The sequence below is a fragment of the Peromyscus maniculatus genome, chromosome 12, assembly GCF_049852395.1.
Source record: "Peromyscus maniculatus bairdii isolate BWxNUB_F1_BW_parent chromosome 12, HU_Pman_BW_mat_3.1, whole genome shotgun sequence".
In the NCBI taxonomy this organism is placed as follows: Eukaryota; Metazoa; Chordata; class Mammalia; order Rodentia; family Cricetidae; genus Peromyscus; species Peromyscus maniculatus.
In genome coordinates this window covers 11,019,517-11,042,804 of record NC_134863.1, presented here as the reverse complement: position 1 = coordinate 11,042,804, position 23,288 = coordinate 11,019,517, and the positions used below count along the sequence as shown (strand labels likewise).

The following is a 23,288-nucleotide window of genomic DNA, read 5'->3' as shown; positions in this document are numbered from 1 at the left end:
CTCGGTATGCAGAATCAAGAACAAGGCAGCAGGGACACACTTTCATGGATTACTGGGCATAACGTGCAGAGCCGCCATTCCACTCAGGAAATAGGGAGGAGGGTGGAGAAGGCTCTAGGTAAGGGACAGAAGAGTGGTCAAATGATGTGGCCGGTGAAGTGGGCTCCTTCATCGCTGTGGACACATTGATTAGAAAGAGTCGTCCCTGAGTTTACACAAGCAGAATCAATCCATCAGAAGTAGAAGGGTACAGGGCAGGCAGACATACTTTGCAATGAAGAAAGACCCTCACCTTACTGCAGGGGTTCCATAAAAGACCTTTGGGGAATATAATCTCCTTTGATTCATACTCTAGACCCGTGGAGACAGGTGAGAACTATACTAAGCATGAAGCCGTATCAGTTTCAGACAGCTTAGAGGACAGAACACACTGGAAGATATGGCAAGGTGATCTGATGAGATGGCAGGAAACTGAGGTTCAGACACACAGAGGATAAGTCAGAGAGGACTCAAGAGATAAAATACAAGTGGCCATGCACTTTAATTCCTGGGATTTTGTACATCCATGATGAACTAGTAATATCTGGAAAGGAGGCCTTATCTGGACCACAGAGTCCCAGATCCATGCTCAAGTACTAGGTCAGAAGCTCCAAGATAGGTGTCAATGTGTCCTTTGACTCATTTGCCCTACAGGTCAGTCTAGTGTGAGGAGCACAGGCTGGAAATGAGCTCACACACAGGCTTCCTTCTGTCCCTGTCCCCACTGACACCATGTCCACATGACAGAGTAGACCCAGAATGCAATGTTGTTACGTACCTGGAGCTATAGGACTTGACTCCTTTCCCAACTCCCTGAGTTGCAGTTCAGGAGCATCACCTGGAAGAAAGCAACAGAGTGGCTCATTCTGCCTACAGAAGATACAGCCACATCAGCTCACACCAGATCAGCCTCAGCTTCCCACTGGTTCCTTGACATCTTAGGTTATGGAAGGTGCTTCAGTGAGGCCAGTATACTCACTCTGCCACCCACCCATAAGATTGTCTTTTATATAAAGACTGAATGGGGGCTGGAGAGGTGGCTCAGAGGTTAAGAGCACTGGCTGCTCTTCTAGAGGTCCTGAGTTCAATTCCAAATAACCACATGGTGGCTCGCAATCATCTATAATGAGATCTGGTGCCCTCTTCTAGCACACAGGCATACATGCAGGTAAAACACTGTATATATAATAAATAAATAAATAAACAAACAAATGAATAAATAGAAGTAGGCACTTCAAGATTTTAAGGAAAAAGAAGACTGAATGGAAACATGGAGGTACTGTTATAAGTCCTGCAGGACCAGCCAGAAGAGGATTCACTTCTGCATTACTGGGCCCACACTACAAGACCTTTGTACTCAGGTTCATGTCATTGACTACCGACAGTTGTGAGCCACTGACAGTTTCTTCTATCACAACTCACCAATCAAAAGTGAGCACCAGATATACACATATTTCCAGACTACATCAGAATACACACAATTTCCGAGGAACGCTACTGATTACAACTGATGGCTAGGAGCGTTGTCGGGGACAGAGGCAGGAAGGATGGGTGTTCCGGTGAAGACCATACTTTTATTTCTAAGTTTGTTTCATCTGCATTGCCTGCATATGAATGCTTGTATATCACATGCATACAATGCCAGGCAAGATCAGAAGAGGGCATGAGATACCCTGGAACTGAGTTACAGATAGTTGTGAGCAGCTCTATGGGTGCTGGAGCTCAAATCTGGTCCTCTGGTAGAACAGATAATGCTCTTAATCATACCAACTCCCATTGACAGTGGGGTTTGGTATGTTTGCTTCTACCTCTCTTTACCATTATGCCTGGATGGAGTAGTATTTAAATCTCCAGGCAAATTTACATCTCACTGATACCTTTCATACTGCCTTAGCCTGCCAAGCAGAAGGTACAACCTTACTGTTTCCTGGATCCTCTCCTATCAACTCCAACAGGGCATGCTGTTACTTACTAGGAAAGCTTTCTTTACTACTGATATTCTGATGCTCTTCAACATCTGTGTCCCCCACTTGGGCTATATCTGCAAGAACATCAGGACATAGTGTACCAGGTAAAGCCACACCAGCTCACACAAAGTTGACCCAGGTTCTTCTTGGGATTTTCCACAGAGCCTCTATGGCAGAACCATTTAATCATTTAACTTTCAACTCTCCTTTCCAACAGGAATCCTGATTCAGGCTTCTTAGGAATGAAACACTAAGGTATTTCCTGAACAAGAGAGAGATTTCAGATACTTACGATTTCCAAACACAACAGATGTGATCTGCAACTATGAAAAAGAAAGCATTGTTAAGATTGGGCTATACTGTATCCTTCACAATGGTCTGGTTTTCTCTGGATGACTTAGAGACCGGTGGAAATAGAGCTCTACTGGTGCTGCATATGACACCAGTAGAGACGGAAAGAGCCTTCCTTCCTGGCACTGTACCTCCCAAGTCCACTAACATTGCAAGCAAATCCTTACTAGAACAGGGAAAGGAGTTTCTGAGGGAAATCCTTCTATGTTTCAATTTTAATGAATATGGTGATGTCAATGATACCAGAGAGCTGGAGACCCTGAACTCCACAAAGGAAACTGTCTTTCAAAAAGTAACACGAATGGAACCCAAATAGAGCTGTATTTCTACAGAAGACACACAAAGGTATGCTTACCATTTGTCTGGATTCTGGTACACTAATAGCACCAGATAAATCTAGGAGAAAACAGAGTAACTGTGAGGATGTTGGCAACTAATGATTATAAAACACTCAGGGAATATTTTCAATGTGCACACGTGTGTATGGAGATAGCTTGGGCTGCTGCTGGGCCATCCTCCAGTGTAGAAGGATGTTCCAGAAAAGAAAAAATAAAACAGATCAATATGAGACCTAGGTTCCTTGTTCCTCAATTAAAGCCACTTTAAACAATATAAAATAAATCTAGCTGGTTCACACTTTGTGGCATATACTTATTGCTTTTTTTTTTTTTTTTTTTTTTGGAGCTGAGGACCGAACCTGGGGCCTTGTACTTGCTAGGCAAGTGCTCTACCACTGAGCTAAATCCCCAACCCTTATAATCCCAGCATTCAGGAGGTAGTGGAAGGAGGACCAGGCCTCAGCTTCAACCATAGAGCAAGATAGAGGCAGCCTGTGATAAATGTGTCCCTGTCTCAAAATAAAAATAATAACACTAAAGCTGCATAATTTCTAACTGTATTCTAAATATTTATCCTATACTTGCAGGTCAGTGTAGCTTTTACCATCCAACAGAACAATTTCTCTTTGCAACAGAATGAAATCATAACAGAAAACTACAACAAATAAAAATGCAGAGATCAGGTGACTGTGGGGGGCCTGGCCTGAACCTTCCATCTAGAACATTAGTGCTGCAACCAAAACTGTGGAGAGTGGGAGAAAAAAATCCTCTTCCCCTGGGAACAGCCCAGTTGGTTTTCCAACAACAACTGGTCAGCTCTGAAATCTCATAATACAGATAACATTGTATGGAAAGAGTGGATTATATCTATATATTTAGGAATATATCACACACACACACACACACACACACTCACACACACTCACAAATGCACTCTCTCTCTCTCTCTCTCTCTCTCTCTCACACACACACACACACACACACACACACACACACACACACATGTAACTACAATCTACAGTTGGAGGGAAGGAGGCCAGAGGTCATAAATTCGAGGAAGAAAGGGGGTGACGCATGGGGATGGTCAGAGGGAGGAAAGAGGAAAATGATATAATTTAATTTCAAAAAACAAAAAGTTTCAAAGCACAGTATGTGTGATTGTTAACACTTGCTATGTGTCACCAACAGGTGTTTCTCAGAACTGCACAGGCTGCTCAACTGATCTGCTTTGGTTACTGACAAGCTGGGTTGGAAAATCTTATTGCTCATAGTGCTATTAGAAAGTGTACTATAATATTTCAGTTGTTTTTTTTTTTTTTGTGTGTGTGTTTGTTTTGTTTTGGGACAGCTTCTAAGACATGAGTCCAAAATCTACAGAAGTAAGTCGCCTTGTCCTACATGATTGCTTTAAACTCCAAAGGTCTGTGTGAAATGACCGGACACAGCATGGAGTCTTTGGATTTTTCACACAAGTGACTTCAAGCATCTGTGGATGTGGTCTAGTTTAATATGCAGTTAACATGACATGGAGGCAATTTGTCATGGACAGGCAGCATCTCTGAACCACATGGTAAACCCTCAGCCCTGCTGACAATGCTCTCAAAATTTTCTTAAATGAATTTAAGGCTCAACCACGGAAGCAAGAGCAATGGATTGCCCAGATGGATTCATGTTTTAACTTTCTGCTTTTGACTTTGATCAGAGATTCTTCATTTTTGTTCTGAAGCAGGGGTTATAACAATCCCCAAGCACAAATGTCATGAAGACTAGATGAACTAATAAAGTATAAAGTTCATTTAAAGTATGAATGGGAGCATAAACTATGTCCTCCATAGACCATTACCCATGCAGGGAAACAAGACATTGAAGCACCTGAAACCCTAATATTCTTTATGCACACAGCCTCATGGAAATCTATGCAGAAACCTGGCTGTCAAGGGCATCTAGAACACCCTTAAAAAGTCGTGTTGACTGTTTTGCTCTCTCCAGAAACAGCAAGTTGGGTGGCCTTTCAAAGAGAAGACAGTAAGGGACACCCTACCTATCTTAACATTTACATTCTTCCTCACCAAGGAGTTAAACAATACTTACCGCTTTGGTCTTCTTCCCAGGCTCCCTGAAATTATAGAAACAAAGACATTTTGAGGGTAACGTCATGGGGCATACAGGCACATGTCTTTCTCTTTTTTTTAATTAAGATTTTTTTCATTCATTTTACACACCAATCAAAGATCCTCTTCTTCCCTCCTTCCATGCCCCCAGCCTCCCCTCCCAATCCACCCCTCACTTCCTCCCACAAGAAGGCAAGTCCTCCCATGTGGAGGCACATTCAGTAGAGGCAAGTCCAAGTCCTTCCCCCCTGCCTCAAGGCTGCACGAGGTATCCCATCATAGGTAGTGGGCTCCACAAAGCCTGCTCATGCACCAGAGATGGTAACTTGTTATGTACACACTCATAAGTGGATACTAGATATAAAGCAAAGAGTAATCAGGCAACAACCCACAACCCCAGAGAAGCTAACTAACAGGGAAGACCCAAAGAGGGACACATGAACTGCCCTGGGAAGGGGAAACAAATGAGATCTCCATGAGTAAACGGGGTATGAGGAGTGGGCAATGGAGGTTAGGGGATAGGGGATGAGAACATAAGGGAATGGGATGGTTGAACTGGAACAGGGAGGGGGAAAGCAATGAAAGAGATACCATGATAGAGAGAGACATCGTGGGGATAGAGAAAAACCAGGTGCTAGGGAAGTTCCCAGGCATCCCCAAGGATGACCCCAGCCTGGACTACTAGCAATAGTAGAGAGGGTGCCTGAACTGAACTGGCTTGCCCCAGAGATCAGACCGGTGAATACCCTGTCATCACAGAACTTTTCTCCAACTAATGGAAGCAGATGCAGAGATCCACAGCCAATCACTAGACCGAGCTCCAGGAGTCCATTCAAAGAGAGAGAAGAGGATTCTATGAGCAAGTGCATCAGGATCATGATGTGGAAACACGCAGGGACAACCAAACAAACAAGAGGGAATTCATGAAAGTTGGATCAATGGCTGTGGTGCCTACATGGGACTGGACTAGGTCCTCTGCATGGTGAGACAGTTGTGTAGCCTTTATTTCACTGCCAACATTAATGGCTGGCAAAGCAAAGATATATCTGTGACAAACCTATGATATTTTTCAGAATGATGTATCTCTAACCCTCCTTCAGTCACCAACCACAAAATAATCTAAAGAAGAAGCATTGTTTTCCAGAGGGACAGGTGATAGCATCTATTCTGTACCCTGACTGTGCCATTCACAAATGCTCTTTCTCATAAGGTGTCCATCGGCAAGGAACTATTCTACTATTCCAGAAAACACAGCATAGTATATATACATACTGTCATATTTTAATAGGCAAACTCAAATAAAATAGGAAAGTCAGACAGCAACATTTCTATTTCAGTCATAGAAAGTCCACCTTACCTCAGTAGAATGGTCGATTTCTTCCTCTTTAGAAAATAACTGTTTAATATCAGGGGCATCTTTAGTATCTAGGAAGAGAGAGTGACTGTTCATCACTGGTGCTGTGGGCCATGGCTTCCTTAGAGAACAGTGCTTAGCTTACACAACAGGCTTATATGTATGGCTATGCTCTCGAGGCTAGACCGAGGGGCTGCTGGAGCATCCTCATTGAAAGCACTGAGTCAACGAGAAGCAGGGAAAAAATGGAAAATGGAACACTTGCAGTGTGCTGATGGGAACAGAAGACAATAAAAGTCTTCCAAGGGTACAAGCTTCCCATTACTCCTATCAATCACTTGAAGACCAGACGGATGGTCTTCTAAAACTAAGAAACAATGTGAGTTTTAATTTATGCTAAGTTGCCATCTAGTACACACTTTCCAGGGTACCAAAAGGAATATGGTTTATGGAGTGGTATTGGTGAACACGAGAAAATAAAGACCATGATAACGTGTCCCCTCTGCAGCACATCTGGGTACCTCAGAATGCTGGAAACAAAACAAGGCTCACAGCAATCCAGAAGCTAATTCAATGAACCACTGAATTAGCATTTTAACCTCTAGTGGCACCATGCTCCACTCCCTAGTTCAGTGCATGAACCATAAAGGGGCAGTCACATCCCAGGGAAAGGAAAACCTTAAATGCTGTTGTGTTGGAGCAGCACAGCTTTTCTCTGGAATAGATACTATTTTTAGAGTAGGCTAATAGAGCAATGTAATTTTTCTCTTTGGAGTAGAAAGCACTTTCCCAAGTCATCTGCTAAAAGCATTGGCAGACCATATTTTTCCAGTGGTTTCCTGTGGTAATAGGTATATTCTGGGGCAAACATTCCATAAAATGAAATCACAATAAAACGAGTATCATGGAGATAATTTACACACTTCCTACATTCTTTTGGTTAATCTAAGATTCACACAAATGGAGGACAATGTACACACACACACACACACACACACACACACACACACATGGTTCTGAAGAATCAAGACATGAGGCTTTATTTCTTTTCCCATTGACACTGAAGTTCTGTTCACATAGGAAGGTTAAACTAAGAATTCTGTACCCTCCAGTGTATTGAAGCTCTCCCCCACAGACCAGTAGAATCCCATGACAAAGACAGGATACTTGCTGGTTGTATGCAGTTAAAACTCACTCCAATCACTAATTCACTATTACAGAAAACCCCCAGAAACACACGAGGAAGAGAATAATCATTGTAAACAATTCATTCACAAAGTCACTAAAGAAACTGAAGATTTAAAACACACAGGAGCAATAATCAACTTCAAGGTAGTAAAACCATTTTATAGCAATGTCTGATTAACAACAAAAACCATAAGGTATTTTTGAAAACATGAAATATGTAGTAATGTGCTACTAAAACTCAAAGTTTCTAGTTGGTAGCTTTAAAAGGACATTATCATAATATTCATCTGATTGTAGTGTGAAATTTAAGATTTAGATACTAACTTGGAGAACCTATAGAGTTCAGGAGACTAGAAAGGGAACATTAATTGGTAAGGAGGAAGGAAGATAGTAAGGGGGTCATGGGGGAGCACAGGTGACATGAAGGGAAAAGGGGGAGTAAAGGGAGGGAGGTCTGAGTGGGGAAAGGGATGGCAGAACAGAACAAAGGAGGGACAGCACGGAGGATGTTTGAAAAGGCTAAATGGAAGATCATAAGATTAAATAGACACACAAATAGTCAAACAAAAATGTATAATTGGGATTGCTCCAAACAGGGAATTATGCCAGATGCCATGGCTTGCCATGTAAACATTTGACAGCCTGGAAAGATGGCTGAGGTAAAGGTCATCTGTCTTTTTCAGAGGACATGGTTGTGATTCTTTGATAGGTTGTATATATTTTATGGAATTATAAAATGGATCATTTGTTTCTGAAAGAGGAAAAGCACAGGAACCTCCCATTTTCCTCGTACTTACAGATCTCTTTCCTGCTCTCTCGCACTCCCAAGCACAGGGTGTGACATGGCCACTACTGGGACCCTTTCCCATTGAACCTGGCCAAGAAGGCTGTTACATATTTCAAATTTCACTTGTACTTTGGGGACTCTTCAGATCTAATCCATCTGTGTCACCCACATGTGGATTAATGTGGGGCGTTTACCCACCACCCCCACAGCTTGCTAGAGTTTTCTTGAGTGCGATCAGCAGGAAATATTAGATAGAAGGATTTATAGCGGAGAATCTTGCGGAGATAAACAGATAGAAAATAAAGGATAGCCTCGAGAGGGCCTGGAACCTATTTCAACGGGCCCCGACTGTCTCTTGCCCAGGGTTTTTATAGAGACGCCAAGGGGTGGAGCAAAAGACCTCCTCCCCCAGCACAGCCAAGTGCAGACCATCTCAGACACCTGCACTCAGGCCCGTGGTCCTGATCATCCTCTATTCGGACCTGCTGGGTAAAGCCACGAGGAACCCCAGAACGGGCTCCCACAGATTAAGTAGCAGATAGGGTTACTCACCTGTTTCTGCCCATATCAGGTGAAGCTACATCAACTTATACATGTGCCCCAGCTTTCCTCTAGTTCATAGTATTCAGCGAGAGCCAAAGTGACTTTTATTTTTATTTAATTTTTTAAATACCTCTTAAAATTCTATGGTTGTATTTCTAGGGATGAGATAGATACACTGATATATTTCAGATAGTGAAAGTTCTGGTAAATCTGTTCAGTTTTACCTATGGCACAGAGGATAACTGACTACTACATATAATGGAAGCAAAGCCTCAATATGTACAGTACCTTCCTCTTGGGTTTGTATTATTTCATCAGATGCGCTACCACTGCCTGGAACAGCAACTGGAGTAGCTGGAGGTTCCTCCGTAACTTGAGGGATGATAATTTTTTTCCTACAAAATCTTCTAAAGAATGAAGTAACTGAAAATGTAGTCACAACAGGGAGAGTTATGTTAGTTTACGGCAGAAAACCAGAAAACTAATCATGGCTGTGTGTTTGTAAATATGGTCTAATTTCCTGTTCCAGCTAGTCATCAGTGTCAAGAGTGTTGCTTGTGGAAGATCACATTTTGTGATTAAGCAGTATACAGACAATATAGGTACTGTCTGCATTTACGTGGCTGGTGCAATACAAAAGGAGAAGGACTGAATGTGTTGTATGGGTTTGGTGCCAGATGGCAGCCCTTCCTTCTGACAATCGCATGAATACACTGTTGTTCATACGATTCCTCTTTCTTCCATGCTTTTCTCCAAACACTGGAAGTTTCAGAAGGACTTCTCATGATACTTTCTAGTCTAAAAGAGAACTACAAATGGTAAATCATAAGGAAAGGCACATGTACAGCAGAAATACTCCAATGATGTTTGTTAAATATCAGAGGAATTCAGCTAGAAGCTAGTGACTGAATTTAGAGTGATCCATTGCATCCAGCATGGGAAGTGTGGCTGTTGTTGACTTTCATTCTTTATTCACCTGTGGTCCTTGTAGCTCACAGAGAACATACGGTATTAATAGCCTTACATGACTGAGAAGTAAACAACTGTGTGCACTCCCGACTTTTCACCGTTAGGACCACATTAGTTACACCCCTGTCACTGTGACCAAACCCCTGACAGGAGCAGCCTGAGAGAGAGAGATATTCTTTACCTTCCAATCCCTGACTCAAAACTGGAGTCACTGGAGGGCACTGGCTTAGTACAAATATGTGACTCTTCTCTTGCATCTTCAACCTGTCATATCCCTCCCACTGACTAATTGTGACTGCCAGGGAACCCCACTGAGAGATTATAGATTCGAGCATATTCCTTAGAAATACTCAGAGTCCAAATCATTCTACATCATGTTATTGCACGATGGTTTGACAAAAATGAAACTTCCCTTCAATTGGCCAAGCCTTCCTTGATGTCTTCAACATGACCAGGTAAGGAAAGCAGTCTGGCATTTGGGTGGTAAGTATGCACATGGCTTTCTAGATGACAAATATCCTCAGCCACTGTATGGACAACCCAGATAAATGTAGCTAGAAGGGCAGGGTCTGTATTAGCACCAAGTGTGCACCACAGCTGCTCTGCTCGACTCATCAAAGTCCAGTTTCTACACACTCTTCTACCCACAGACTCTACGGGGCAATTGAGTCAAGCTCATCCCCTAACCATTATTTTAAACTTCTAGAAATACCTCTAATGCAAGATCAGGCTGAAAATCCCTATGTATAAAAGGATGAGTTTCAATTTATGGTTCTCCTCACTCTAGCTCTGAAGAATTGGGTTTACAGAAGTGTGCCACAATGGGCACATATTATACAGTCATTGGGATCAAATCCAGGGTTGTGCACATGCTAGAAGCACACTAAACCGAACTGGTCTTTACATTCCTGCCCATTGACCCTCTTTGACAAATCTGACTGTGAGGTTACTCTAACACAGCCAGCATCTTCAGAATGATGATACCCAGCCATGCTCTGCCTGTGTAACTCACTGCTGCTTATATCATTCCACTGAGTGCTCAGACACAGCAGGCAGCAGGGAGACTGACTGCCAGTGATAGAAGTAATACTGGAACACAAACTCGAGCTCACCTTTAAAGATGTATAGATAGCCAAAAGAATGATCCAGTGCAGCTCAAGAATGAAGGGATGACTGGAGGTCTTAGTGGACATTGCCTATAAATTGTGTGGCTCTTTGGGCTCATGTTAATGTTGTCTAATCTGTTAAGCTTTTACAATAGTTCTTACTGGAATGAGCCATCTCTTCCATAAATCCAGTTATCACACACATCCGACCTATTTTTCAGTGCAGTGTCTCCTATAGTCAAATGCTCTGATCTGACCAAACATATGGACTTTCTATGGTGGTATTTTATTTGTACTGAAATGTGATTTAATTGTATGTTAATAAATAAAGTTGCCTGGGGTCTGAGCTATTAGAGCCATAAAAAGAGCGTGGCGGTGGTGGCACATGCCTTTAATCCCAGCACTTGGTAGGCAGAGCTAGGTAAGTCTCTGTATGTTCAGGGATACAGCCAGCATTGGAGACACACGCCTTTAAGACCTGGAGGGCTGTACTTACAGGCAGTGACGAGGCAGTCACGTGTTTGGGTTTACAACCAATGAGAAGGCAGAACAGAAAGACTATATCAAGACAAACACACAGGAAGTAGGTCTCTTTCAGAGAGGTAGGACCACCACAGGAGGAAGGGTAAGGTTTTAGCTCTGAGCTCTGACCTCTTGGCTTTCTCTTTTACATTGGTTCTGTGTTTCTTATTTAATAAGACGGTTGGTTACATCTACAAATTTCCATCTATCATACTTATGAGTGTCTGCAGGCAGCTAAAGAGTACTGCCTGGCTTTCTGCCCACTTGGTGCTCATCATTGTCTGCTGTTTACCTAGGGCTGGGTTATTGCAGGCAGATGCTGGGAAGATGGGCCTCTCACATAGGTATCCCTGAGCCCTTGACAAAATAAAAAGTACTTCCTGAGCTCTACCACTGGAAAGACTGATGACCTATCCATACACTTTGAGCTATCATTCTCCAGAGAAATGCACAAAAAAAAAACCAAAACAAAACCAAGTCTATCACACATCTGTACGGTGAGCTTTGAACACTTTTTTTTTAAAGGTAAAATGTGTATCTTGCTTTTTGAATTGACAAATTTGTCACTGGAAAGTGGACTCTGTCATAGGGATAACTGTATTGGGAAAAAATCTATTTAGACCCTGCCTGGTACACAAAATGCCAAAATAACTAGAGGCATCAGAACTGAAAGCAGTGACTGTAGACACATTGGTAAGACTCGTTACTTAGGGCATTGCCTTTTCCCTGCTTAAATTCCCAAGTTTCACTCCCAATAGGAGTCTTATATCACATTGGTGTGCCAGAGAAAAGACAGCCAGCATTTAAACAATTCTAAAATGTGTTTGAGAGATTCTGTAATACATACAACAATTAAATTTCCTCTTCTCCACCTGTAATTGAAAGGAAAGAAAACACTTTGAGGTTCAGGTCATACAGAGTCTTTTTGCATAGCTCTTTAGTTCACCCTATGACACAGCATAGTGTAAAGCAGGATAGGAAAAAGACATTAAAAAAAAGACTGTATTCATACATTATGTGATGATGTCACAGAAAACCAGGGCTACGTACTTTGTGACAAAAACTAATACATCACACACTAATGCTGACTCAAAGTGAGAGCAGAGCACCTCTTCTGTTTGGCCTTCACTGAGGGCTCCCTAAGCTACATCCCAGCATGGCAGACCAACTTAACAACCTGCCCTGGGAGATTAATTCCTTCTAAGAGGGGGCCTCCAATTATTTGCACGAGTGCACATGTTTTAAATGTATTATACCCTAAATATTCAAATATTGGATGCATGAAGCTTCCCACCATATTGAGACTTTTGGGGAACAACACAAATTCCATCTAGATGACAGGATGGGAAAACAAATAGGAGAGGCCCCTTAAGGAAAAACACACATCTTAATAGATGATATGCCTGTTAACTTCTGAGTCAATATTACACACATTTATCTAAAGAGGAGCCTTTTTTCTCCAGAAGAAAAGCCCCCCTCATACAGACTGTGACACTTGACACGGGAAGATTTGATTCAGTCTGGACCAAGATGGTACAATTCCACTTTGTCCTCTTCCTAAATTAACTCTCTAATACCCATGATGCCCTGCTCAGTTTCATTGTTCAATGGGATATGCACTGAAACATAAGATCACTAGAATAACCTTTCTATCTTAGAGAAAAGAAAGGCCCCCTTACCTTCTCCACCTTTATTTCTGTCTCTTCAGGTAGCACTAAAGGGGACAGAAAGTGACTGTCAGCTCATGGTCTTGCTTCCTACTTATGCAGCATCCTTACTTGATGTGACTAAAAGTGCATAGACTTAGTACATGTGACTAGACCTACTGAACAGGATTGTTGGGCAGCTGCTGAACTGTCTTCCCTTGAAGGGAAATTAAAACAGAAAAAGGCCTGGAGAGATATGAGTAACAGAATTGTATTTCCAGACAGTGGGGGACCTAAAGCAACATAAAATAATCTATCAGATTGAAGATTAAATACAAATCTTCACAGGTATTCTCTTTGGAGTGACCACTGGTATGCTTCAGTTTGCATGTAGAGGTCAGAAGACAAATTGTGGGATCCCAAATTGTAGATGCATAAGATAACCCCCACACCTAAGGCTCAGGGAACATTTTGGTAGAGGATTGGAAAGACTATAAGAACCAGAGGGACAGGACATATGCTGCTAGATAGTGTCTTCTAGACATGGCAGGGATGATATAGCCCATGAAATCTCAACACAGTTCCCCAAATAGGACCTGCATCATGACAGCCCCTACTGATATGGCACCCTAGACCAGGAGCTACAGAGAGGTTGCAGAGAGATGAATTTTCTCCAGAGGTAAGTCTCCTCATAAGTTATCTAATCCTGAACTAACTGCACTAAACATACAAGAGCACACATAGGTATATATAAGAGCAACATTAAATGAACTCCTCTGTTTATGTAAGTATAGTAGTTATCAGAGAAGAACTCATATATTTGAAGGGGGGACATGGGATGAGATGGATTGAGGAGAAGGTGGGATAGAATGATGTAAACACAGTAGTCACATTAAATTCTCAAAGAATTAAAAATGTAAATTATAACAATCCTGGTCTTTCACTTTTGTCTTCCTTCCTTCAATCAAGGTTTTTCATTGAAGCTAAACTGAGACTAATAGTCATCAGGACCCAGAATCATCCTTCTCTGGCCCTGAATATGCTGGGGTTACGGGTGTGCATAGAATTGTCTGAACTTTTTTATATGTGCACTGGAGATTAAATCATGCTGAGTGAGGTAACCCAGACTCAGAAAGAAAACATGATATGTACTCACTTATAGGAGGATACTAGATGTAAAACAAAGATGACTAGACTGCTACTCACAATTCCAGGGAGGCTACCTAGAAAACAGGACCCCAAGAAAGACATAGGGATCACTCAATGACAGAGAAATGGACGAGATCTACATGAACAACCTGGACGTGAGTGGGGGTAATGAAGGGCAAGGGTGGAGGGAAAGAGAGCTTAGGGGAACAGGAGATCCCAGATAGATCAAGAACAGAGAGAGAGAACAAGGAATAAAAGACCATGATAAATGAAGACCACATGAGAATAGGAAGAAGCAAAGTGCTAGAGAGGCCCACAGAAATCCACAAAGATACCCCCACAATAGACTACTGCCAATGGTCGAGAGACAGCCGGAACTGACCTACTCTGGTGATAGAATGGCCAAACACCCTAACTATCATGCTAGAAACCTCATCCAATGACTGAGGGAACCAGATGCAGAGATCCTCGGCCAGGCCCCGGGTGGAGCTCCAGGAGTCCAATTGGCAAGAAAGAGGAGGGTTTGTATGGGTGAGAATTGTTGAGACCAAGGTTGGAAAAAGCACAGGGACAAATAGCCAAATGAAGGGAAACACAAGAACTATGAACCAATACCTGAGGAGACCCCAACTGGATCAGGCCCTCTGGATAAGTGAGACAGTTGATTAGCTTGATCTGTTTGGGAGGCATCCAGGCAGTGGGACCGGGACCTGCCCTCAGTGCATATGCTGGCAGTTTGGAACCTGGGGCTTATACAGGGACACTTGGCTCATCCTGGGAGGAGGTGACTGGACCTGCCTGGACTGAATCTACCAAGTTGAACTCAATTCTCAGGGGAGTGTTTGCCATGGAGGAGATGGGAATGGGGGGGGGCTGGGAGGAAGGCAGGGGGAGGGCAGGAGGGGGGGAGAACAAGGGAATCCATGGGTATATGTAAAATTAAATTAAATTATAAAATAAAAATTTAAAAAATTAAAAACAAAACAGGGTACCAATGTGTGCACAGTCTAATCACCTTCTGAGCATCTGTACACCATGTACTTAACTTTAAACAACTATTTAAAAGTGAATGTTCATGTCCCATTACATTATCTCTCAAAGGTAAAAATGATGCAATCTTGGTAAGTATGAATAATGAGATAAATTGCAATAATTCATCATATGTGGTGCATATTTTATGAAAGAACAATGCACAATGGCTAATCTACATGTGTTTATGAACATGGTTTTCTGGTCTTTATAACACTTCAGCTTTGTGATATATATATGTATATATATATATAAACATATACATATATATCTGCAAGCCCTTTAAACTTACCAAAACTCCTAAATAATGATTATAAGTTGTGCATTTTTGGCAAGGTGAAGACCAAAGACATGAGACTTCTCTTAGAGAAGGCACAAAGGCTAGGCATTTCTCAGAGGTGATCCTTTCCATGCAAAATGGGGGCCTGTGAACACGAGGCTGCCATCAGTATATAGATGCAGGTAAATTCAAGACAAGGTCATTGTAGGGAGCAGATATTCTAATAATTGGAGTCACAGCTTCAGGTGTTTGGTCCAAATGACCATAACATGTCAGTGACTTTACTGTTGTCATACTTGCTAAGATTTCAGACAATGTTCTTCTGTGTGTGTGTGTGTGTGTGTCTGTGTGTGTGTGTCTGTGTCTATATCTGTCTGTGTGTATAGTGTCTGTGTGTATATGTGTGTGTGTCCCTGGGTGTGTCTTGGTGTGTCTATGTATGTGTTTTCACTTAGTTGTTTTTTTTTTTTTCGAGTCAGGGTTTCTCTGGGTAGCTTTGCGCCTTTCCTGGAACTCACTCTGTAGACCAGGCTGGCCTCGAACTCACAGAGATCCACCTGCCTCTGCCTCCCGAGTGCTGAGATTAAAGGCGTGTACCACCACTGCCCGGCTCATGTAGTTGCATGGATCACTTAGTTTTTTTTTTTCTTATTGTGCCTTGTGTCACTCTGTTTATGTGACTGCTCCAAGCTGACTCTGGTTAACTTCTCTGTCTTTACATGTTCAAGAACTTCAGTTGCACACAACCAGCCTTCTACCTATGCCCATCAGGTGAAGGGATGAGCCAGATGACCTAGTAAGATTCAAATGTCATTCTGTAAATGTAGTACACTAGAAGTTTTGGGTTCCGGACTCTTTTCTTGTGACTGATAAGTTTAGAGAAGGAGGAAGAGAAAATTATAGAATATAAAAGACACGACACATAGAGACTCATTCTGGGGACACTTCAGAGAAATGTTTTATAGTATGAAACACCATGAAAAAATTCCCGGAATAAGGGAATTGTCACACATTGATGTATTACTAGGTACAGAGTCTAGAGTCCACATGGCATTCCAGAAGTAGGAGAAAGTGGCTAGAGAAGAGAGAGATGGAGGATTATGGGGGTGGAGACTGGTCCTGGATCTCTGTGGGGCAACTTGAAATTCCCAAAAGAAAGCCACGAATACACAGAACATTATGGACAATCACAGCCTGTGGCAAGATGTGTGTCAAGAAGGTGGATCCCCAATTGCTCATGTCCTTTAGCTCTTGGAACATGGGTATTAGCTTATGGGAACTTCCTAAGGCACCATCTGTATCTTGGAATCAGAATCAAGAATGCATGAAAAAGAGCCAAGGCAGGGGTCAGAGATCAGATCCCTGCTCACTCATAAGGTCAGAGGTTCAAGGATGAAGGAAAAGTCTCTGACCTCCTCTACACCTCAGTCATCCTGCATGGCAGTCCAGGATGAGGCACATAGGCTGGGAATGAGCTACACATTAACACTAGGCCCTTCCTTGCCAGTATATTGCAGATGTGGTAGTTGTGTCAGACTAAACAGCCATTTTACCCAGCACTCTACCCTGTTGGTGCCACGTGAAGCAGGAGTTAACAGTGAACAGAGGACTATGCATGGACTGCTACAAGTCCTGAAGGAAGAAATGGAAGGGCTCTGTTCTTCCTTTATCATTGGGCTTACTCTGCTAGACTATCACCTACAGGTTCCTTAGAGTACAAGAGAGAATACTGTTCCTCCCCAGACACAGTGGATCTATCACAGGTAAGGACACAAAGTGAACACAACACTTCATGGGCACTGTCATGGTGAATCTCAACAGTCAATTGGATGATACCCAGTACTGGGCAGCAAGTGTGAGATTAGAGCAGTTTAGTTTAGGTGAGGTGGAAAGACTACTGAACTCTGCATGACATCATGGCTTAGGAAGGGATCAAGGATATATAAAAAGGTAAGCTGAGCATGAGCATTAAATCTTCTGGTCACTGACAGGTTATAATGGGACTCTGCCACAGACTCCTGCCTGTATATATAATTACCCCGTGTTACAGTCTATAAGCTGAGACTATATTCAAAAAAGTACCACTTCCCTTTTAGGTTATCTTCACAGGAATTTTTAACAACAACTGAATAAATTATTCAGACAGGCAGAAGTAAAATGCAGAGCTAGTAACTGAATCCCAAACCCTGAAAGTTTGGTAGTATCACGGACTTAAAGAATAAATGTTCTGCCGGGCGGTGGTGGCGCACGCCTTTAATCCCAGCACTTGGGAGGCAGAGCCAGGCGGATCTCTGTGAGTTCGAGGTCAGCCTGGTCTACCAAGTGAGCTCCAGGAAAGGCGCAAAGCTACACAGAGAAACCCTGTCTCGAAAAAGCAAAAGAAAAAAAAAAAAAAAAAAAAAAAAAAGATAAGATTGGAGCTGGAAAGATGGCTCAGTGGTTAAGAGCACCGACTGCTCTTCCAGAGGTCCTGAGTTCAATTCCCGGCAACCACATGGTGGCTCGAAACCATCTGTAATGAGATCTGGTGCCCTCTTCTGGCCTGCAGGGACACATGCTGTATACATAATAAATAAATCTTAAAAAAAAAAAAAAAGAATAAATGTTCTGGGGAAATGTGTACAAAGGAGAGGAGGATATGCAAAGCACATTTAATAGCACACTCTGCTCACTTTCCATCATGTCCCTGTAATTGGAATAGAACAAGAACCTTCTATTTTCCTTGTCCTTAATGAAATCTTGACCACATTCCTAACTCAAAGACAATGCATAACATGACCACTAGTGGACCCTTGCTCATTGATTCAAACCAGGTACACTGATCCAAATTCACTGAGTTGAATTTCACCCTCAGTCATGTGACATTGGAACAATGTGCCTTGAGGAACATCAGCTCTACTCCATCTGCATTACCCACATGTGGGAGAAAGGATTAGAGGGTGGTCCACCCATTCCTGTCTACAGCAGGTGAAGCCACCCTGACTCATACTAATGAGCCTCAGTTTCCACTGGTTCATGCTATTGAATGAGAGCCGAAGGTGACATCAGATGCATTTTAAATTCTTTAGCTGTGTTTACATTGAAAACTTAGATATATTATTATTAACCTACATAGGAAAAATTGTCTTAAACTTCTCTCTAGATTTACATATGAAAGAAAATGATTATCACCACATTACACAACTGGACAGAATTACAGAATTCACAACATGCCTTTTTTCTTATCAGTTGTTTCTATAGAATAAAATTTACAGAATTCTGGTATCATCACATCTGTATGGGGTATAGCTTGTCTCTGCTGAATTCTCTCAATAAAGGAGAAACTGGGAATGCATCGAGAATAGAGTTTCATGTCAGCCTCATGGCAGAAAAACAGAGGAAACTAACAACTGTGTGTTTGTACATTTGATCTGATTGCTTGTTTCCGGGTACAGTCATCAGAGTGAGATTGTGCTTCAGGAGGATCACTGAATAGTGTACAACCAGTTAAGCATTACATGAACATGACAAGTAAAATCTAATTTATGTGGAAATACAGAAGGAAGAGCCCCATGACTGAACACACTTTGTGAGTGTGGTGCCAGAGCAGAGTGGTATCACTCTAATCCTTCTTAGAGCCCATGACACCCTTGCAATGGCTCCATTCACCGCTGTTCACTAAGACCCTAAGAATTTCTTAAGGACTACCCACAGGACTCACTAGGCTAAAACAGATCTTTGTAATGTATACTGTAGGAAAAAGCACAGGCATTCAGAAGTGCCCTGTGATGTCTGTGAGATACCAGAAGACTTCAGCTACACAGGAGTAACTGAATTCAGACAAACTGTTGCATTTACTCTAGAACACTGGAGAACCGCTATTCTTCATTCTTTGACTGCCCCTTATATAATAGTACATCTCATGGACAATGTATGGCATTGTCCATGGGAGGTAGGAAGGTAAGAAGCTTTGAAAACTTGTGACATTTCACACAATGGAGCAGTAACAGCTGCATTTGTGTGCCAGTGACGACCTCTCCTGACAGAAACAACAGACAGGAGACATGCTCTGCCAGGCAGTCCCTGACTCCAAGTGTGAGCTTCATCCGAAGTGAGCTGTGGGATTCCTGGATCAGTAAACAGCACCTTCCTCTATCATCCTCAACCTGCCACTGGCCTCTCAGTGACTGAGTCTGAACCTCCAGAACAAAATTGGGAGGGTACCAATGCTTCCAGGCTCCAAGTCAATCTAAACCAAGTTTTTACGTGGAGGATGGGAGAAAAGGAAACTCTTTTAATCTCACCAAACCTGGATAAACCCTCTACAGGAAGAGGCTGGAAAAGCAGCCTGGTGCCATTGTAGGTGACAGATGTCCCCTGAAACTGTGTGGACAGTCTGAACTGAGTTCAGCTAACAGAATGGTAGTCTACACAGGCTACATGTGAGTTTGCAAGGTGCTGTTCATCCATTCTTCATGAAAGCTCTGTTTCTCCAGAATCTTTTCCCACACAGAAACACACCAGCAATGGACGAAGTCCTACTCCCCTCTGTTGTTTTCTTTTCCCTTTTTCAGAGAAACGGTCTCTGGCCCACAGTGATCTCAATGCCACTTTGTAGAAATGGATGACTTTGAACATAAAATTCTCCCATCGGTTTATAAAGCTATACAACCACAGCACATCTTTTGCTTACTGGGAGCTCAAACTCAAGGCCTTAGAAATGGTAGGTATGCAATCACCACATTCTCTCTCAAGAACTAGCTCTTCTTTGCCAAAGGCCTTCATAGCACATGCTTGAGCAAATACACAGAAACCATTTTGCAAATAATGATGCTCTTCTCACTCCTACCTGCTGCCTGTGGTCCCCCTAGTGCTCCCACTCACAGGCAGTATGGACACTGACTACCAGTGAGCAGAAGACCCTTGGAGCCCAGAGTCTAGGTCACATTTAAAAACCTGTTGCCAGGAGCAAAGGAGACCAGAGGTTAACATCCCTTGCTGTTCCTGCAGCGGACACAGGTCTGGTTGGTTTCTAACACAGAAAAAACAGCTCAAAACAGTCTATAACTCCAGTTGCTAGAAACCATACAGCTAATTTGAGTCTGCATATGTATCATAGATACAAATGGTGCACATACAATCATACAGGTGAATACTCACATACCCAAAATAAAAATAAATATATCTTTAAAAAATGTCTTCCTATTAGGAAAATGTGTCAGCATAGATCCAGAGCCAAGTGGTAACTGGACACCTGCCCCATCTCCCCATGCAGTATCTGTTTCCCATTCTCAGAATCAGTGATCTGACTAGAAGCCTGTGAGCTTTCTAACCTTTCATTCTTCGGAATGTCTGTATGTAGATGAGAAGTAATGCCCTGGGCTCTCTGTGGTAGTCACTACAGGGTCCTGATCTCTGCAGTTTTGACCTATTGAAGGCAGATACTGGGATGTTCCAAGTTAGGGATTACCAAGTGCTGGGGCTATAGAAGGTCTCTTCATCTCCATGGACAGCCTCATCACTTATCTCTGTGCCTTGGTTTATTCTTTCACAGAGTAGCACACAAACAAATAAATGTACTGCATATGATGGGCTTTGAACATATATACTTTATAAAGGTCAAGCGTGTATCCTAATATGGTAATTCAACAGCTTGTCCCTGTAGATTGGACTGAGCAATTGGGATACCTATCTTGGGGAAAAACAGATTTAGATGTAGCCTGTTGTACACCATTCCAGACTAACTACAGGCATCATAGCTGAATCCAGTGCACATGGACAAATACCTCCACTATTTATTTTAACTTAGAGACCCACTTTTTAAAAAAATACGGTCCAAATGCTTCCCAATAGGTGGCATAGATCACAGTGCCTGGTTAGATATAAGGATACCAAGTATTTACAACACAGTTCATTCCTAAAACGTGTCTTAGGAAAAAATTCCATAATACATACCTCGTCTTTGGTTTCTGCAATGCACCTGAAATGTAAAGGAAAGAAAATAGTATGTGGCCTAGGTCATGATGATTTCTGTTTGCAAGGGTCCTTGAAATACATATCAACATGATATAATGGCAATCAAAGTGGGAAAGAGTCTTCAAATAAAAGACTCTGTTTTAGTATATCATATGATGGTGTCACAAAAGAACTGGGGTTCCTCACTTGTACCTCTTCCCACTTTTGCTGGTTCCCACACCAGATCAAGAGGCACTATCTGTTTGGTCTCTGCTGCATGTTCCCTAAGCCACACTGCAACATGCTGGAGCATCTTTATGATACTGCTATGAAATTAACCCTGCCACAATGTAGCCTCAATTATTTATACTAATGCTCATGTGTTAAAAGTCTAACCACCTGCAACCCCACACTAGACATAAGAAGCTTGCTCGATATGACTGTTGTGGAACATACTGCATGGAAATTGAGGGGATCTGAAGTGCCTGACAACTTCTAAACCAAAACTTTAAGTTTTATCTAAAGAGAACCTTTTTTCTCCAGAAGAAAAAGCTGCTCACAAGACTGATAATTAACACTGGATGCTTTGATGCTCTATTCAGTTTGGAACAGGCTGGTACAATTCTTCTTATCCCCTTCCTAAGCTAACTCTCTAATACCCATGATGCCTGCTCAGTTTTGTTGTTCAGTGGGATATCCTCTGAAACATAAGATCACTAAAGTAACCTTTCTATTTTAGAGAGAAAAAGGCTCTCTTACCTCCGATGAATTTTCTTCTGTCATTGTGCGGCCATCTCGTCTAAGTGTGTTTTCATCATTTTCCGGTATTACTAGGGGGACAGAAAGTCATGAGCTTGCAGACTGACAGCTCTTGGTCCTGCTTCCTACCTATGTAGCATCTTTGCTTGATGTGGGTAAAAGTGCATGGACTTAGGATATGTGACTAGACCTACTGAACAGGATGGTTGGGCAGCTGCTGAACCGTCTTCCCTTGAAGGAAATTAAAGCAGAGAAAGACCAGGAGAGATATGAGTAAGAGATTTGTTGCATTTCTAGACAGTGGACACCCAAAGCAACATAAAATAATCTGTCTTTGATTGTGTATTGTTAAATTAACATTTTCACATGTATTCTGTTTAGGGCCACTTGTGAGGTCTCGTTTTACGTGTGGAGGTCAGTGGATAGCTTGTGGGATCTGTTTCTCTCCTTTGCCATGTGTGTTCTGAGTTTCAAATCCAGGTCATTGGGCTTAGAGAAGGCATCGATATCCTTGGAAAGAAGAATTTTATCCTTCCCCATGACCAAACTTGTGTTTAAACTTTAGTGTGTGTGTTTACAATTTTTATCATTCCAATTTCAGGAAAGAGTTGACAGATGAGGACGGCAGGAATACAATCTTTTATGTACTAAATGTCTCACATGAAACTCTCAACTTGGAAAGAAGAGAATCACTATGAAGGAAGCAGCTGTATAGGATGTCAGCATTTTACTCCAAGATCAAAAAACATAAAGAAATTTGCACGGACTAGGAAGAGAATCACAAGCTAAGAGCACTAGAACTAGAAATACAAAAGAAACTCCAGGACTTAGAAGATGTGTAACGATAGAATGTTGGCAGATAAATGCCTAGTGATATATGAGAGTGCTTTCATTAGCCACTCTCAAGAAAAAAACCCATGAACTACTAGGAGAAGCAAAGACCATTTTGAAAGATGAAATAGGAAACTTTGAATCCAGAGTGACATCCATTCAGCAGGTGTTAGCACATCTGAAATTTCAGTTGGATGCAAAATTATCCTTCAACATAACCAGTGAGGTTGATGAAAAGGAATCATATCAGCATACATTTAAAATATTTGTCTATCTTCTATGGAGCTGTGGGTTGTAGTTTGGTTAACTTTGCTTTACTTCTGGTAATGAGTGAGTAAATACAAGAGATGCTAGGTAACAAGGCGGATGCTAAAAGGGACACGAG

At 42.1% G+C, this 23,288-nt stretch overlaps 1 long non-coding RNA gene and 1 pseudogene across 2 annotated transcripts; one reads left to right on the top strand and one right to left on the bottom strand.

The window, feature by feature from the left end:
* The window catches only part of LOC143268211 (bcl-2-related protein A1-like), a 282,316-nt pseudogene that overhangs the window by 184,750 nt on the left and 74,278 nt on the right, over positions 1 to 23,288 (top strand).
* LOC143268214 (uncharacterized) lies at positions 1,378 to 21,340 on the bottom strand. 2 transcript variants are annotated; one of them, XR_013043912.1, is made up of 7 exons: positions 21,314 to 21,340; positions 12,955 to 12,989; positions 12,123 to 12,147; positions 8,967 to 9,101; positions 6,164 to 6,231; positions 2,713 to 4,811; positions 1,378 to 2,329 (listed from the first exon to the last, which is right to left on the bottom strand). It is a non-coding gene; the product is annotated as an uncharacterized LOC143268214 (long non-coding RNA). The 2 variants fall into 2 exon arrangements; XR_013043911.1 differs by lacking the exon at positions 21,314 to 21,340 and having other exon boundaries at positions 12,955 to 14,593.